Here is a 17,748-nt window from a genome sequence, read left to right on the forward strand (position 1 = left end):
ACCTTTCAGCGGGCACCTGAACTGCGCCGAGAGGGGAAGGAGGAAGGTGGGAGTGAAAACGGAAAGAGATAAAGAGGTGCAATAGTGGAGGGTTACGGAGTAATTTTGACCACCTTGGAATCTTTAACATGCACTGACATCGCAAGCACACGGAAGCCTTTTCGTTTCGCCTCCATCGAAACGCAGCCGCCGACGGACGGGCTCGAACACGACTACTCCACACTAACAGTAGTCAGGCGCCTTAACCACAGCGCCACAGCATTTATAAAACAGTTATGTACCTTTAATGTTTCCTGGTTCCAAAAATATAGCATTGGCTCATGCACTGCGAAGTCACTCATCTCCTTGAAGCGTTTGCATTCTGATGTTCACGTATAGATTGCACAGCTCTTCGATTAGTTATCAAAACAAAACGTATCATTAAAACACGCAAATATTCCTTCATAAAACAACAGTTTGTGGCTTTGTGGGCCAAACAGATTATTCTATGTTCGATAAAAGTATAGCAAAAGACGCTTATGTGCAAAAACGAAATCACTAGCCTAAATGTCTTTTTCTTTCTTTCTGCTTCCAGGTCCGTGGCATGCACTTTCAAGCTGGCAGCCTGCCATCCAACCGGTGAGTGAAGCGTTTATTTTTCATTCGCTGTAGCATACTAGACACCATAACCAGAGAAAACTAGTTTGGCGAAGCAGAGCGGCTGGTTTTGTTGTGTTGCCTGACTGAGGAAAGGTGTCTGTTCGACATGAAACGCATCGCAGAATGCTTTTAAATAGTATAACGTTCGACGGAACACCGTCTGGTCAGGGTGAAGCATTATTACAACACAACAACGAAGGTTGGGTCACTGACCAAGTCAAAAACTGAAAATGATGTTTCGGGTCCCACACGGCACCCTTGTTCACAGTTGTGAACAAGGACCTCGTATGGGACCCGAAATGTAATTTACAATTTTTGACTTGGTCAGCGACCCAACCTTCATTGTTGTTTTGTAAGAATGCTCTTGCAGTGTACCCCTGAGATTCGAAGCATAAGTTAACTGTGAAGCAATGACGCAATGTACTTGCCTTTTAAATGTCGTCTTAGGAACTGTCACTTCAACTAACTATCTCCCTGAGAGATCGTACGGGGATGTTGTCTCTTTCCTCTACGATAAATGTTGAGACAGGCCGCGACTCCTGGGGAAAAGGAGGAAACACGGGGGAAAGGGGGAACATAGTATCATTGAAATAGAGAGGAGAATTAACAATAAATATACAGGTTGCAGGTCGATACTACTGTGCGTTCATATATATGCATGTTGTTGTCTTATGTGCTGGAGCCGAAATGTCGACTGCGTGCCTCCATCATAATCATCATGATCATCTCAGATGATGACGGTTGGAGCATGCTGACGAGGATCGGCCTCAGTTGTCTCTGTCTCTCTGTACCGTCAATAATTAGACCCATCTGAGTATGGCTACTGGCTGCCAGCAAGTGTTTCCAGTTTGTTTTGTCTTCATTGAACCAGCATATATGATACTTGACGACTGTGCGTTGGCCGTGCGCGCAGGGGAAATGTGCCGAAGTTTTGTTAGCGCGCCCTCCAGTGGATCGTATGCGCTCGGAAAGCTCATTCCTCGAATGCATTCACCAAAAGCAAAGTCTGAATTGTCTATTCATCTCTGTCTCTATCCGCTGCTCTTTTGTTTTCTCTCAATATCTCTCGCGGCGCTGGAATTTCATATGTAAATCAGCTTTGTCTCTGAGTGCCCATCTTGAAGCTCAGTTCTCTACCCCCCTCTCGTGCTTCTATAAAGCACGCATTATGCACTTGTGTGTGTAGTACGCACGCATACGCCGATGCACAGAGTGAAGGAAGCTTTCGGTTTGGCGCTCGGAAACTGAGGATTATCGAAGAGCGCTCCGGGCCAGAGCTTATTTTCGTACTCCAGTCGAAACATCCGAGCCTCTGCAACTTCAACGTCGCCCTTGCTTCATTTTTAGGCAACCTCGCGTGTGCCGGCGATGACCGGAACACAAATTGACAAAACTGTAATTCCGTAAGCCCTGCAAAGAACGGCCAGAGACTCTTTTGTTCCTAACATCTTGCCGCTACGTGCTACTACGCCAGCACGCATCATTAAGCCGGATCATTTTTGTAAGCTGTTCGCGACAGACGACTATTAAGTGCCTCTACTTTTTGCAAAAACACTGCATTGATAATCTGTCGCACTAAGTGATCAAATTTTGTAACAAAGAATTTGATTTCCAGTGAAAACAAAATAACAAGAAGCTTAGTTCCTAAAGTTTTATAAACATTTTGTTCTTCAACGGAATTCGCTCACTCATTTCTTTGCGACTTCGTACTAAAGGCGTGATCTATACATGTTCCTCGTTTTTCCATTCACCATATGTAGACTTGATTGAAATGGCAAATAATTGATGCTCCTGCAATTTCTCTTTTACGCGCTCTCTTTTCCTTTCCTATAGGTTCAGTGTGGAAAAAAAAGTTGATTAATCAAACAGCTTTCGAGACATTTCTTGTTCGCATGTGGAAAAAAGTAACCATTGGAAGTTTAAAAACGAAACCGACTTACAGTTCGTTAGGCTCGAAGTAAGTCTGTGAGTTTTAGCGGGGCACAAATTCTATGCGAAATAGAAGAAAAGGAAGAAAAATGCTTGAGAATAGATGGTGTTTATTTCGCCGCTTCGAAATTTCTCATTCTCAGAGGGCAATGAATCCGTCGGCTGCCACCATTAAAGCGGAAAAGATTGGGAAATAGCTCTCTTTTTTTTTTTGCATGATTTAAAAGGCTCTCACGATAACGTTGATATCGAATTCCTGGTGAACCACACACAGTTGATCTTTCCGACACTCCGACTCAAGCCACGCAAAATTTACAAGTGATGTCCAGCTGAAGAAAATGAATGGGGTCAAACTGCGACGTGAAATCTGCAGATATGATACACCACACTCTCGAGTGGGACCAGGCGCGCTCTCTGTTGACCGTAGCTCCAACCTTACGCCGAACTCTTTTGGACTGCGATGAGATGCCGCTAGGGTTAAGTCGAATCTATTTCAATAGTGACAAGCGTAGCGTTTCTGGATTGGATAGATGCCTTGCACGTGCGATGACAGGATCAGTGATAGCGGACGTGGGGAGATCTAATTACCTTACGATTATAACTGCCTCTCAAGGGTGCATTCCGGGGGTGCTCCCAAAAAAACATGTAGCCACTTCCGATTCGACCGTGACCAGCATATTGATGCAGTTAGGTCGGAGATCGTCGTGCCAAGAATCGATAGCTCTTGAACGGCGGCACCTCGTCACATCGAGGGACACGTAAATAGTAACAAGTTACATCTGATATGTGAGCTCACTTGGACTTTTCGCAAAGCCTCATATGCGCGCTCAAAAGAAATTTCAAAGCAGTGGAGTGAGAAGTCAACTGAAAGAAGAATCTTGGAGCTTAGTTGCATGTAATGCACGCACTCCGTTATTTATAGGACAACGAAAGACGTTTGGTTATCACGAATATTCACCCTGCTTGGCGTGGATAAATGTACATTATTCCCTATGTCGTCACGAGACTGTTGTTGTGATGAAAAGCATCGACTGACAAAACATTAGGCTCTGGTTTAGGTTTCGATGGTGTCAGCTTGTACAGCTGCACACCAGTAACTTTTTTGCCGTAAGCGTTGCTTTGTTTTTTCCTTCGCGTGCACTTGCCGGAAGGGGACTTATTTCGAGGGTTTTGATAATTTGGAACTCGATGTACCCATAACTAGTTCACTGTTTGCTCGCCCGCCCCGCCCGTAACTACGTCGTGAAAATGTAAACAGGACGCACTGACATTGGCCACAAACCAGCGCCCCTTTCTTCTTTAGTCGACCTTCCTTTTTTCCTTACGTCTCTAAAAGCATGTCCGAACGTGAAGAGCCGCACGAAAATACTTCGAACCGGGTTTTTAAACAAATATTTAGGGGAATCCCCCAAGGTGGAGTAGATTCGTAATGAGGGAGTGGCATCCACCTAAGCGCAGCCATAAAAAAGAAAGCTATCCAGTTTTCCCAGAAACTTTGTAGTTAAACAAAAATTCGTCCTGATCCAGGGATCTAACCCGGGACCACCGCCTTTCCGGGGTAGTCGCTCTACCGACTTGCTAACCAGGTCGATCAGCAGATTAGATGGTAGGGCAAGAGCCAATTGATCAATAACTCGAAGTGGGAACAGTGTTGATCGAATATTTAGGGGAATCCCCAAGTGGAGCATATTGTAATAAGGAGTAAGAACTCATTGACATCCACTCATTGCCTGTCTAGTAACTGTATTTTCAAAATGATTTCACCGATTACGTCAGGCATAAAAATGGTGCGAGAACAGACATTTATTTATACAGTAGATGCTCCCGCCTATGTTTTGCCCTTTCGAATTTGCACAATTTCTGTTAGTCAAGACACATCAGCAGCGCTTCTGAGTTTCTTTTGAGGGCCTTAGCGCTCCATCGTCACGTATATTATTTGGTCGTTCGGCTCTTCTTACTTGTTTATTCCTTTCTTTTTATGGAGCGCCTCAGGACCGGTCCCTGAAGAAGCTAGAACACTCTTTTATTTCAGCGGCAGTCTGCAAAAAAACAAGGGCATGACAAGGACGGCATAATCAGCGGCGAAAAAAATAAAAACCTAATATACACTCCTCGCTCGCTTCGGAACCTTTCTCGATCAGCTGCCGTCAGAGGAGGCAGAGGGGCTTGGATCCGATCCTTTGCGGTCGCGGCTTCTCTGTTCGCGGATGTTCGAAGACGATGGAGCCAAGGCGAGCCTATCCAAGCCCAGCCGCGCGCTTCGAGCTAAGAACATGCCGTGACCGGTTCAGAATTCAAAATTAGGTTTTCACCCAGATTGGACGCCGCGGCGGGGAGAATTCTCTTCCGAGGCGCTACGCGCGCTGCCGCCGAAATGAACTGATCACTGGTCGCCCTCTCCTCTCTGATTTCCTTCTCCTCTTTTTCATTCTCCTCCTTCCCGTCCGTCTTGCGATGGCGATGCCTAGCCCATGTCGTTCGTTCTGAAGCCGCTATCATGCCGTTAAACAAGTCCAGCTTCCTTGAATGTCGGTTTGAACTGTGAGGAAATGGCAAAATATTTTAAGCCCCTTGTGGAACTCTCATGAACATATTTATGGCAGTGTTCTAACGTAAAGATGTACAACAAAATCTTTATCGTCCTGTTGTGCACAGAGTGATTAAACTGGCATAAAAACCATTGTGCTACGTTTCCGACAAAGAATAGCAGAAAACTGAAAGCATTCCGAGGAGAAATATCAGGTATATTGATTGTTGTGATGAAATCTTCAGGAATGCAAGGAAATTATAAACAACTTTCCACTGAAAAAGATCACATGTCCACACTTTCTAGGTATGAATGCGTTTTTCTGCACTATTATGGAATTTTTTGTTTAGTTGTTAAACAGGTATCTATAAGTAATAAATTTGTAATTACATCATAATGCCTCACTTTTCGGGTTAATCGATTAACTTTGGTGATGGCATCGACTGTCTGTGAAAACGCAGACCAAAGGGGCTGACAACAATTCACTTGTGTCGCATTTCACCTTTTGTGTGTGTTTTTAAACCTGAATCAATTACGGTTCTAATCACTGATGCAGCAGTGATTCCAGACCGGCGGGAATTGAAGGAATGGATATTTCAGTATTGCCTCTTGCCTCAACTTTGCTAAAAATTTGGCATTACTTTCTTAACTAAAAAAAGGAAGATTACTCTTTTTTTCTTGTGTTTTAATCAAAACAGTTCTCGTCAAAGTAAAGCCGACATACAGATTCAAAGCATAAACGCTTAAACTACAGAAACTGTGTCAAGGAGTTTAAGAGTAACCATTAAAAAATAAGTTAATATATAAGTGTTCTTTTTAGGTTACTGTAACTTTATTCTCACGGCAGTATAATGGGGCAATCACTTTTCCTAACTGTATTGTCAGAGCACAGTCCTGAGAACAATTTTAATCTCTCACATGCTGCGCTACCTCAGTGGCTCTGGCACATTGTTACTGAGCACTGCTGGAGGCGTACAAATAAAGTGGATTATCTCATCCCGGATTATTTTTCTTGCATATCCATATATCTCAAGGCTTTGCAATTACTTCGATATGTTGAGAAAGTTTAAAACTCGGCAGCAGATGCTTGCGCAACATACCGGTGAGCGGCTTGCCTGCTTGTTGCCATGGCAACATTAGTGAAGTAACTGAAAGTAGAGGTGACGTCATGAATGGAGTGCCACTTTCAAGGATTTCTTCGAATTCATCTCGGCTAGCTCAGAGATTAAGTAGAGCGAGGGGGGTTATAGATTTAAACGACTTTGGAACAGCGCATTACGGCTACGAAACCTGCGGCTTGTTTTATCAACAACAGGAACTTTCGAAAGTGCAGCGTTATTAAATCTGCGCGTACTACTTGGAAGTCCCTGCCAGTGAGTGTGAGCAAATTCTTTAACACTCATTTAAGAATACAGAACTGCGAAACTAAAAAAAAGCGAAAGTGCGATGGAGACATTCATGCCCGTTAACTAACAAGCGCTGTAACTACAAAGACGCGGTTGAGCCCACTTGAGCAACATGGACAGGAAAAATATGTGAGCGATAAGTAGGTAGGCAAAGTGTCTGTGGAAGAAATGACCAGTAATAAGCTATCCCTGCGGATGAATGTCCTTGTCAGTAATCGCCTGCGCATGTTTTCTTTTCTGATTTATCCTCCTGTCAATTTTCTTTAAAGCAGTGTACAATGCAGCCACCAGGAATTTAAGTGAACACCCTAAAAAACTCCTGAAAGTAGTGATTTAGAAATAAAAAACGCCATATTTGCAAGAACAAGCCGTCTTCCACGGCGCGTTCAGTATGCTGCGACACTCCTCTTATCATACAGCTAATTAAATAAAATCTACTACTTAACTTTTTTAATTATCGCAAGATTACAAGAATAGCACTGCGTGAAAGCGACGAAATATGACGGAGTAAATAATGTGCTCTCGTGAATAACAGAATCCGGTAAGCAGCGATATGGATTTCTATTTTTCAGCTCAAAAACGACGAATATTTCTATGCGCTGGCACAATATCGGTGCGTCTAGGGCCTGCACGCATGTTTACTGATTCTATGTCATGTCCTGTGCGCCCTTTATTCTAGTCTTTGCGAAATTTTAGTGGCAGCGCGGAACTGAAATTATCTGATTTGTTTACAGTATATGAGCTTACAATGTTACACATAGGCCGAAATAATTATAACAGAATTCGAAAGTAATATTAATTCCCAATTTATTCACATGGGGACGAGAGAAAGAGAGAAAACAGTATAACGGAAAGGCAGGGAGGTAAACTAGGGGATGTCCAGTAGGCTACCCTAGACGTGGGGAGGGGAACAAAGGGAACAGGAGGATAGAAAGAGAGTCAATTAAATTTGGGGCGCGGCAGTAAATATATGTTCAGTCGTCTATAATGGTGGAAATGTGTTTGCCATTCTGGTATGTTTCTGTAGAAAAAAAATGAAATTTTAGATCTTTTTTATAAAGGTGATGATAACGCTCCTTAGCTGCATATACAGCTAGTGAACAAATCTATTATGCTGTCAGCCAGGCATGTAAAAACAAACGTGACGGGAAGTTTATTTTACGGACAAGTTGCTCTTTGACTGCTTCGTATGACGGCACAAAAGTGACACTTCTTTTGACATGAGAAAAATGTTATTTTGCTGTAGTTTTCTACGAAGTTCTATAATTTCGATCACATTGGGTAAACATAATTTAGGAACAATGGGTGAGGGATGCGAAAGGAGGTGGACCAAGATGTGTTTTGATTCGAAGAAATGGGGAGATGTTCAGCTGAATTCCGAGATTTCAGTATATGTTCGACACATTTCAGCAAGTAGGCAGGGGTACTATTCGGCTTTAACCGCTTCCATTTTCTGGCAGTATCGACGCCCCTCGGGAGCGTCGAGCTCATTTACAAGTATGCTGAAAGGTTATTGCTAGGGGTATGCGAATAATAATAATAATAATAATAATAATAATAATAATAATAATAATAATAATAATAATAATAATAATAATAATAATAATAATAATAATAATAATAATAATAATAATAATAATAATAATAATAATCCGCTTTTTCACAAAATGTGGCGCCCTCTGGGAGTGGTTGAAAAGTCGTCTACTACTGGTTGGTGGTGGTGGTGGTGGTGGTGAAAAACTTTATATTTGGGAGCCTTAAGGGATTACATGCTAATGACGGGTCGGCACTTGGCTGCGTGTTGTGGCCGGAAGCTGGTGCTTCCCAGCGACACCCAAAGCCCAGTCCGTCAGCCGCTTTTGAACGGCCGGGTCAGAGCTGGACACCGCAGGCTCCCATCGCTCGAGGTCGGAGAGTTGCCAAGTGGCTGGAGGGTGGAATTCCGAGCATTTGATCATAATATGCTCAAAATCAGCTTGAGGTGCCCCACACAGGGTGCACTGCGGTGAGAACAGTCCTGGATGAATCAAAGATAAGAAAGCAGGGGATGGGAATGTACGGGACTGAAGCTGGCGCCACGTCACCTGTTGTAGCTTAGTCATAGATTTATGAGGAGGAGGGTAGATGGTTCGTTGATCACGGTAATGGAGAGAGATTTCGTGATAGGATACCATGCGCTCGCGAGCATCTCCCCAGGCAGTGGCAGTCCCTGCTCGGCTGACGTATCCTCGAGCAAAAGAGTGAGCTGCTTGGTTGCCTGGGTGACCCGTGAGCGTCCTTGGCGCCAGCGGAATGACGGTGTGTGTTCTGGACAGCTACCGCCATCTGTCGCATACGCCTGTCAAGAATATTAACTTTACACATGGCCTCCGAGATTAGTTACGGCTGCGCCGATCGCGGAGGCCAAGAACTGCACATGCGTAGCTGGGGTTGGTGGTTTGTTTTCAACCAGGGGAGAGGCGCGCATGCGCAGAGCGGCCTTGTGAAAAAGGCGGATTTGTTCACAGGAAGGAAAAGGCGAGGTATCTGTCACACTTGTTGCTGCGTACGCGTGAAGCGCGCCGTAAGGGAAGGGAGGAAGGTAGGAGTGAAAGTAAAAAGAGAGAAAGAGGAGCCGTAGTGGAGGGCTATGGAGTAATTTTGACCACTTGGGGGGTCTTTGACGTGCGCTGACATCGCTGACATCGCTAACATAGCTGACATCGCACAGAAAACACACGCCTCTTCGTTTCACCTCCATCGAAATGCAGCCGCCGGCGGTATGAATCGAACCCGGGTACTCCGACGCAGTAGTGGGGCATCTTTACTACGCCACCATGGTTGGGCATAGGAGCATGCGAATATTCGATTTACAACAGCGAATTTGAACACTCTCTTTTCGATAATTTCAACCAATCAAAGAGTCTCTCCTGATCGACCTTCTCGGACGTTTTCCACATGGTCTGGGCCTGTCCATCCAATCCTCACCGTTCCCAATCCTTCATTAGCCACCCTTCTAGGGAGGCCTGGGAGGTGGCTCTGCTCATCTGCCATGACCTACAGTTCCAGCGGACATTGGTCGCCAGGGCGCGAGCGGCGTTAGACGCCATTGGGGCACCGGAATAGGAGCTCCACCTAGATTTGTGAGGGCCTGGGCCAATAGGGCCTCGGTCCAAACACCTCCTTGTACAAATAAATGTTTGGACAGGTAGGTCACAACCGCTTGCGGCAGGGGCTAGCCTGCCACTGAATGTTTATCTGTTGTAGACCGTCATTGCACCCGCCACCGCTTCAGTGGTGGACGACGGCTGTTGTTGCGGCGGGCGTCTTTTTCTCCCTCTTCCTTTTCTTTGTTCTCTATTTTCTTTTCTGTCTGCACGAGGCAGCGGAGGTGGCTCAGCTACAGAGCCAGTAGCAGGCCCGTGCATTTTCTTTCCTAATAATAATAATAATATAATAATAATTATTATATTATTAATTATTATTATTCTGTCTGCACGAGGCAGCGGAGGTGGCTCAGCTACAGAGCCAGTAGCAGGCCCGTGCATTTTCTTTCCTTCTTCCTACAGCCACAACACACACACAACACACAACCGATCAAACAATGTGGGTTCAAAAGCATTCGAACCAAATCGGATAACTTAGCAACTGTTTGAAAACTATTGATAAATTAGGAAGAGTTTTGAATGAGCCTCGCTATAACTTTTTTTCAGCGACAGTTCACAAAATAACGCCCGTACCGGCGTCGTGCACCGTGCTGCCACTGTCAGTCGGCTTGGGACGAACCGTTCAACACCGCGACATATTTATTTCATCCTGTGCTTTAGAATGCTCACGCATGGCCTCTAAGATTGGGTGGCGTCGCAGCCCTCAAACGAATTCAGCAAATCCTTCTTTGATGCCCATTTTCGGAGACCATGGGTTATATATTATAGCTGCATCCAGTCTCATGCCGTGAGGTAGTTATTTCTCGTTTGCCCATTAACAGCAAAGGAATATGCCTATAGCGTGATGGTCATAGAGTCCGTAACGGGTGTTTTTGCTGTCACCTCTTATAAGATATTGGCGTTGCGATTGTTTACCAGCTATAACTTATCAGTATACGGCCATGCTTGAATTACTAAGGTATAAGTTGTTTTATAGTCATCAGTTATAGCATCATATCCCGACGCCGTTATTCACTCTTCAATGTTTCCAACAGTTGCTCGTTTTGTTTGAATATTCGCATGTGTAGCGAATATTACCACAGATATGCAATTCGTGTTCGTAATCGTATTGAGAAATACCATTACCAGCCAACTAGTCGTTACCGGCCTACTTGTGGCTGTCAGCAACTGTTAGTAAGGCTAGTACCTTACATTCTGCAGTTTCCACGAAGGTGTTCCACGGTGACTATTTAATACGGAACAGTTTTTTCGTCACTCGAAGTGACTGCTACTTAGACGAGCAGATTCGCATCACAAAGCAGGGTGTCATCCCTCGAAGCCACGTGCAAAATCCTCGCAAAGGCTTCATAATTTTTCTTGTTGTCTGCGATGCTTTCGTGCAATTCACAACAAATCCGACTTCCAGAGGCGCGACGCAGTGGCTCCAACGTTGGTCACTGCTAATAACCGGAAGTAACGTCATATTGACGTCACATTCGGTCATTACGTTGGTGGCTGCGGCGTCCAAAGATGTGGAATACGGAATCTTGGCCGCAGCGGTCACGCATTTAGATGGTGACAAAATTCAGGGATATTCTTGTGCTACACGGTCATAGTACGCAAATCCGAAACCCTCCACCACTGGCATTCCCCTTATGCACTTCCCAGACGTCAGCATACTCAAACCATCGGTAGTCATCATAGTCATCATCACACAATTTTAGTCCTCCGCATATAGTCCTCCGCATATAGCTTCTTTCATATATCTCCAGCACGTTAAAGAACCCCTGGTGGTCGAAATTTCCGGAGTCCTCCACTACGGTGTCTCTCATAGCCTGAGTCACTTTGGGACGTTAAACCCCACAAACCAATCAAACAAACCAACCATATATCTCCAGTCGTCCTGGTCGTGCGGCCACTATGTCCACCTTATTCCCGGCAACTTTCTAATCACACCTGAAAATCTGATTTTCTGATGCCCCCTGCGGCGCTTGTTTTGCCTTGGAAACAACTCCTTTATAATAAATAACGGTATTTATATTCACTTCACAATGACATCTTGCTCATACGCATCTATTCACGGTTTCTGCAGGGGTTTTATCGAAGGAATACACACAGTAAATTTTAGCTGAGTGTTCTCTTCTATATCAATGCACCAAACATTACCAAACTGAGTTTACCACGTCGTGTTGACTACGACCGTTAGTTGATTTGTATTGTGTTTGTCCCTTCATGATTATTCAGTTTCAATAGGCCATCGATGGCTGTGACTTCAGAATTAATAATATTCCACTTGAGGCATTAAAAAGCTGCTACGTAAACGCTGCCTCTTACTTCTTAATCGTGTTTTGAGGCAGGCTGGCTTAAATGTTGTAGTGAATTAAAATCAGTAGCGAGAGATTATGGGATATAGCAGTGCATTTAATGCCTTACACGACATATAAAATTTTGACTCCACGGCCACCCCTCGCCTATTGAAAATGAAACAGGAACAACATCGCAGAAAAAGAAATCAATTATTGATTATCCGCCACTGGAAAGTGGAATTCGCATCGTGATTAATGTATACTAACACAGATTACACCACTGAAAAGTAGAAGACGCGCAATAGAAATTCATTCTCCACACTTCTTTATCTCGCGTTGGTATTCTCATCCGCCATGCCACAAGCGTTGAAGTTTGTTTAAGCGCAATTTGTGAACGACTGTCACTTCATGTAGTCTCACTCGCGACCTTCCAAATTTGCCACGGCTTGACGGTGGCGTCTCCTTGTTCTCCTCAAAGGCGTTCAGTGTCCTTCACTGGCATTGAATGGCGTTCACTTGCGTTTCGACCTCGGTGTATGGAATCGCGACGCACGACGACGAACGACGGACGAAAAGAGTGCCCGCGGCGCTCGACAGGTTTTCACTTCTTTTGATTTTGTTAACCATTTTTTTTTTTTCACGCACTACTCGCCGGCCGCCGCCGCCGCTGCAGCCCGACTAGCGTGGTGGTGTTGGATCGATACGGATTGATTTCTGGACTGGGTCGATAACGCCGCCCCAGTGTGTGCGTGCGTGCGCGCGCCCGGCGGGCTGCATAAACGCTTCTTTCTCCGCTCCCTCTCTCGATTGTCCTCTTCCTTCATGCCGAAACGATTCTTGCCTCTCCTCCCCCCTTTTTTTTCATTTCCCTTTCCCCTCCTTCCTCCGACCTCAGCGCGCCGTGTGCTACCTGCGGGATGCCGCCAGCTCTGCTTCTGCGCACCTGGTGTCAGTTTACCTGGCTTCTCCGAAGCAACAGCTACCAGGCCGGACGTGCTTTAACACGCCTCCTCTCCCTCATCCACATCGCATACCGCTTTTTTTCCTTTTCGTTCTTAAAGTTCCGCGTTATACCCTCGCCGTCTCTATGTCGTTAGCTGCGCAAATCACTTGAGTTGCCCATCCGAGGGATTGGTGATGACGATGACGATCACCGCTTATTGGGAGCATCTTTTTTCTTCACCGTTCTTTCCTGTTTTCCCTCCCGCCCCGATATTGAGTGCTGACTTCTGCACTCATCCCTCTTTAGCGGTTGTGTAAGAGAGAGGGAAAGACTTCAGCTTATTGCTCCGGAACCTTTAATGTGTTACATATTTCGCATGCCTGGAAATAATAACGGAATAAAACACTTTGAATAAAAAATAACAGCAGAGATATATATATATATATATATATATATATATATATATATATATATATATATATATATATATATATATAGACATGGTTTCCTTGTGACTAATGGGCCAGAGTTAAATTCAAACAGGATGTCACACAACATTCCCGATTATCTATTTTATTCTAACAACAGTTTCGGACGGTGGGCCGTCCTTCTTCAGGACGGTCAATCTATATATATATATATATATATATATATATATATATATATATATATATATATATATATATATATATATATATATATATATATATATATATATAAGGCACAATAAGAAATAAATATAATACGAAAAAAAGAACAAATGAAAACGTACCCTCGCATTATGTTGTAGGAATTTAAGTGCACGTTCCTAAGAGTCTCGTTTCAATTTGGTGGAGGCGAAACGCAAGGCACCCGCATGCTAAAGAACACCGGGTGGTCGAGTTAACCTGAGCTCCTCTTTTTCCTCCGCCGTCCCCTCTTCGGTATCCCTAACAGCCAGGGTCGCTTTGGGACGTTAAGTCTTTCAAACCATGCCAAACCTACACCAGACTAAAGTTTTCCAGAAATGCAAATTTCTTGAACTCAAGGTGCTCAGAGTAGCTTGCTGCATCAGCAAGTGCTTTTGAACTATTCTCAGGCCGCGAAATCCTGCTTGCGTTCATTTCAAATGCACTACTTCACAAAACCTTGCTCTGAAACCCACTTCATATTCAATTCCTACCGTGCATGCTCACATATTAAGGTGGTGCATGCACGAGGGCTTGGTAACGCTAGTAGACAAGAACATAGATGAGCGTAGCATAACGCAGAACACCGAAATCGACTTTTCTTTCTTTTTTTTTTATACTAGTATAGCGCTACAAATAGCATAAGCTTAATGTCGTAGAGCTTCCCACAAAAACATCGTCGAGCCAACGCGGAACTGTAGACAAGCTGTAGTTGTAGTATAGTTTGGTTATTTGTCTGTTCGATTGACCCGTTTTTTCGTTATCTATTAGCTGTCCAGATTGAGCCAGGCAGGAGAGGCATTAAAAGCAAGCATAACTTTGAATGACATTAACGATAAATACACTGCACAACAGAATAACAGAAAAAGCACTAAGGTCCGATAGTTTGGCATGCCGGGCGGCAGCTTTTCGGTGGAGGCGAAAAGCAAGGCGTCCGTGTGCTGTGCGATGTCAGTGCACGTTAAAGAACCCCAGGTGGTCGAAATTTCCGGAGTCCTCCACTACGGCGTCTCTCATTGCCTGAGTTGCTTTGGGACGTTAAACCCCACAAACCAACCAACCAACCAACTTTTAGAATGCTAAATTTAGGAAATAATGAGAAGGTATTCAAATTTTAAAGAACAAGAAAAAAAAAATATTCTGGAAGCGAGTTCCAATCGGTGGTGTTCTGGGGAAAGAAACCGCACTTATATGCGTTTCTTTTAGCATGAATGTATAATTTATTCCAGCTTTCTCTGCCAAATAGACTACTGCTAGATTACGACATAGTCGGTTTGCAAAATGACGCAAAATAAATAGCATCCTTTCGTAGCAAAATATCTTCTGTGGAAGTGCGAACTTATCTCTTGCCACACAATAGACTGTTTCTGTTTTTACTTCAGGATTAGCAAAATAGAACGGAGAATTCTGTTCCTAATATGAAACATTCTCCAGAACTCGCTTCCCATCTGTCTTTTGCTTTACTAATTTTGAAGAACTTCAAATTATTTACTGAATTTGACATTTCTAAAGCAAAATTTTTGTGCCTAAGTGCTTTGTGGCTTTTTTTGTCCCAAAATGCTACAAAATGTATGGCACGACGACAGATATGTTTTGACAGGTTCCTCGATACTGTTTTCATAGAAAAGTGCGCTATTTTTGTGATAGAAAAGTTCAGGAAAATTCAATTATATAGCGTATCGCCGCTAGAGGCCGCCTTCAAGAGCAAGTTGCAATGAGTTCATATACTGAGGAAACGCCGCTGGGGTGGTTAGGGTGCTTGACTACTGCTACCAAGGATGCGGGATCGAATCCCAGTCTCGGCGGCCGCTTTTCTATGGAGGCAAACAGCAAGGCGCCCATGTTCTGTGTGATGTCAGTGCACGTTAAAGAACCCCAGGTGGTCGAAATTTCCGGAGTCCTCCACTACGGCGTCTCTCATAGCATTAGTCGCTTTGGGACGTTAAACCCCACAAACCAAACAAACCGTATACCTTGAATGATATAAAAACTTTAAGGTTAGACTGCACTGCCAACTACGCTCAGCTAGTGATCACGGAACATATACTTGTCTGGACGTCAGCAGCAATAAATACTTTTGAGTGAGTTACGGGAAACAATAAACAGTTTCATTTCAGAATATAAATTTTTCAGCAACAAATGTCATTTTCAATGGCGAACAAACGCCTCCATGGTCACAACAGGCCACAAAAACGAATATTTGTTGTGAAGAAAGCTTGAATGGCGCTATCTTGAATTTCCGCGCTAAGAACCGTCCATTACTCATTAAATCATATCTGCATTTAAGGCCGATTCACACAATGGATTGAGTAGCTGGGGTCCGTGAGCGGAAGAGCACCACGTGGCCTGACGTCATTGGCTTCGCCTCGTCCGCGGATGGAACAGCCTTCGTAAAGCCAAAATTAGAGGGTCTCTTAGATATCTCTTCATAGGAGAATGTCGAAAGCCTACCCTTCCTCTCCTATCATTTACCTATCATCGTTTGCATCTCATCAGCGTGCGTTGCAGTGCTACATGTAATTATAATTGCTTTACAGGAAAGGAAAGGCACAGTATATGTCCCACTTTTTCCGGCAAGTGTGTTTGGATGGTACACCATCGTCACTGTCACGTGGCGTCTCTTGGCGCGCGTTCAATTGTGGAATTGCAGACGACAGGAACGTTAGACAAAAAAAAAAAACACCTCGCGGAATCTCGTGCACGGGATTTTGTTCCGTGAGCCTAGAATGGCTTTCGCCTTAAAACAGGCGCGTGCGTTTTCCCTGTCGAAATTCGCAAGCCGTCTGCTGTGTTTCTAGCCGAGCTACGTTTTGTAAGTGGGGCAACTGTGATGTTCTCGCTTTCTTTTTCTAACGGAGTTGGGGTGCTTTATTAGTGTCAATAATGCGGCGTGGTTGGCTTGGAATGCCTTCGCCTGCCAGTTTCCTTTACTGTGCACAGCGTAGAGGCCTTCACCATGGCGGCCAAACTAGTTTTGGAGCAGAAATTGGATGGAGCACTGAAGAAAACTATTATAACCAAAATTCCACGTCCATCCCCTGCACTCCTTAGTCTTTCGTTTTCATCGCGAGCTAACGTTTTCGGGCGAGCTCTACGATGGCCGCTCCTCAAACTAGGAGAGCGAAGTTACTAGACAAGAAAAGAGAGGTAACCGGAAGTACAGCACTTATACGTGAGCAGCGTCTTTCGTCCGCGCCGCGCCATCAGCCTCCCGTCCGGAGCCTCGTTCGCCGCCCGCGGGCTAGGCGGAGCTATTGACGTCGGGGGACGTGGTGCTCCGTCCACGGACGGTTCGTCTTTCGTGTGAATTGGCCTATAGCGGGCGATAACGGTATGTACCGAATTTTCGAATAAAACAGTTCCAGTTGTTTGATTTAACTAGAGAGCTTGAAAATCAATTTATTTCTACTGGTGTCACAAGGCAGGAGTGCCGGCAGAAAAAGTCCACCACTCTATGCTTTCATACTCATGTCCGGTATACCTGAAGAAAAAGGAAGAAGAGAAAGCAAGAATAATTCAAAGACTTACATAAAACTCTCGTCAACAACATGGCACAGAATACATTGGTAGCAAGCTACTCTAATACTAAAAACACATCACAACAAACTCAACTATCAAATAAAACAGTGCAAGTAACAAATGACAGCAATATCCTAAAAATTATACAGGTTAATCTAGCACGTGCATTCAAGGCAAATCAAGCACTTAAAGATTTTAATGATGAAAATCACCACAATATTTCAGTAATTCAAGAGCCATATCATTACAATAATCAAATAATACCATTCCCCATCAAACACAAAATTATAGCATCCACAGATAATCCGAAAACTGCAATAATTATTCATGATGAGAATGTACAGATTTTTCCAATCAAAACCACCAGTAACATAATAATAGCTAGAATCACAAAAGGGAATAAATCAATTATAATATTCAATTGCTATGGCCCACCGAATGACGACATAATTCCAGTTATTAATACTTTGGAGACAGAAATAGTGAAATTCCAGCAAGAAAACATAATCATCATGGGCGATTTTAATGCAAAAAATACAGTATGGGGTAGCAGAGAAAATGATAATAAAGGCGAAGAAATACTGGAATTCATTATCAGGAACAGCCTCGTCATATTAAATGAAAGAGATTCACCACCAACTTTCAAAACATCGAGAGCAAAAGGTTGGATTGATATAACAATAGTT

The 17,748-nt window shown here is 43.9% G+C and overlaps 1 long non-coding RNA gene across 1 annotated transcript in view; it reads left to right on the plus strand.

Annotated features, from left to right (window-relative positions):
- The window catches only part of LOC146189765 (uncharacterized), a 253,022-nt gene that overhangs the window by 152,677 nt on the left and 82,597 nt on the right, over positions 1-17,748 (plus strand). The window contains exon 2 of the long non-coding RNA XR_014707309.1: positions 575-618. This is a non-coding gene — a long non-coding RNA (uncharacterized LOC146189765). The remainder of the gene's footprint in view (positions 1-574; positions 619-17,748) is intronic.

Source organism: Amblyomma maculatum, chromosome 5 (assembly GCF_055883805.1).
Source record: "Amblyomma maculatum isolate TAMU_Amacu chromosome 5, ASM5588380v1, whole genome shotgun sequence".
In the NCBI taxonomy this organism is placed as follows: Eukaryota; Metazoa; Arthropoda; class Arachnida; order Ixodida; family Ixodidae; genus Amblyomma; species Amblyomma maculatum.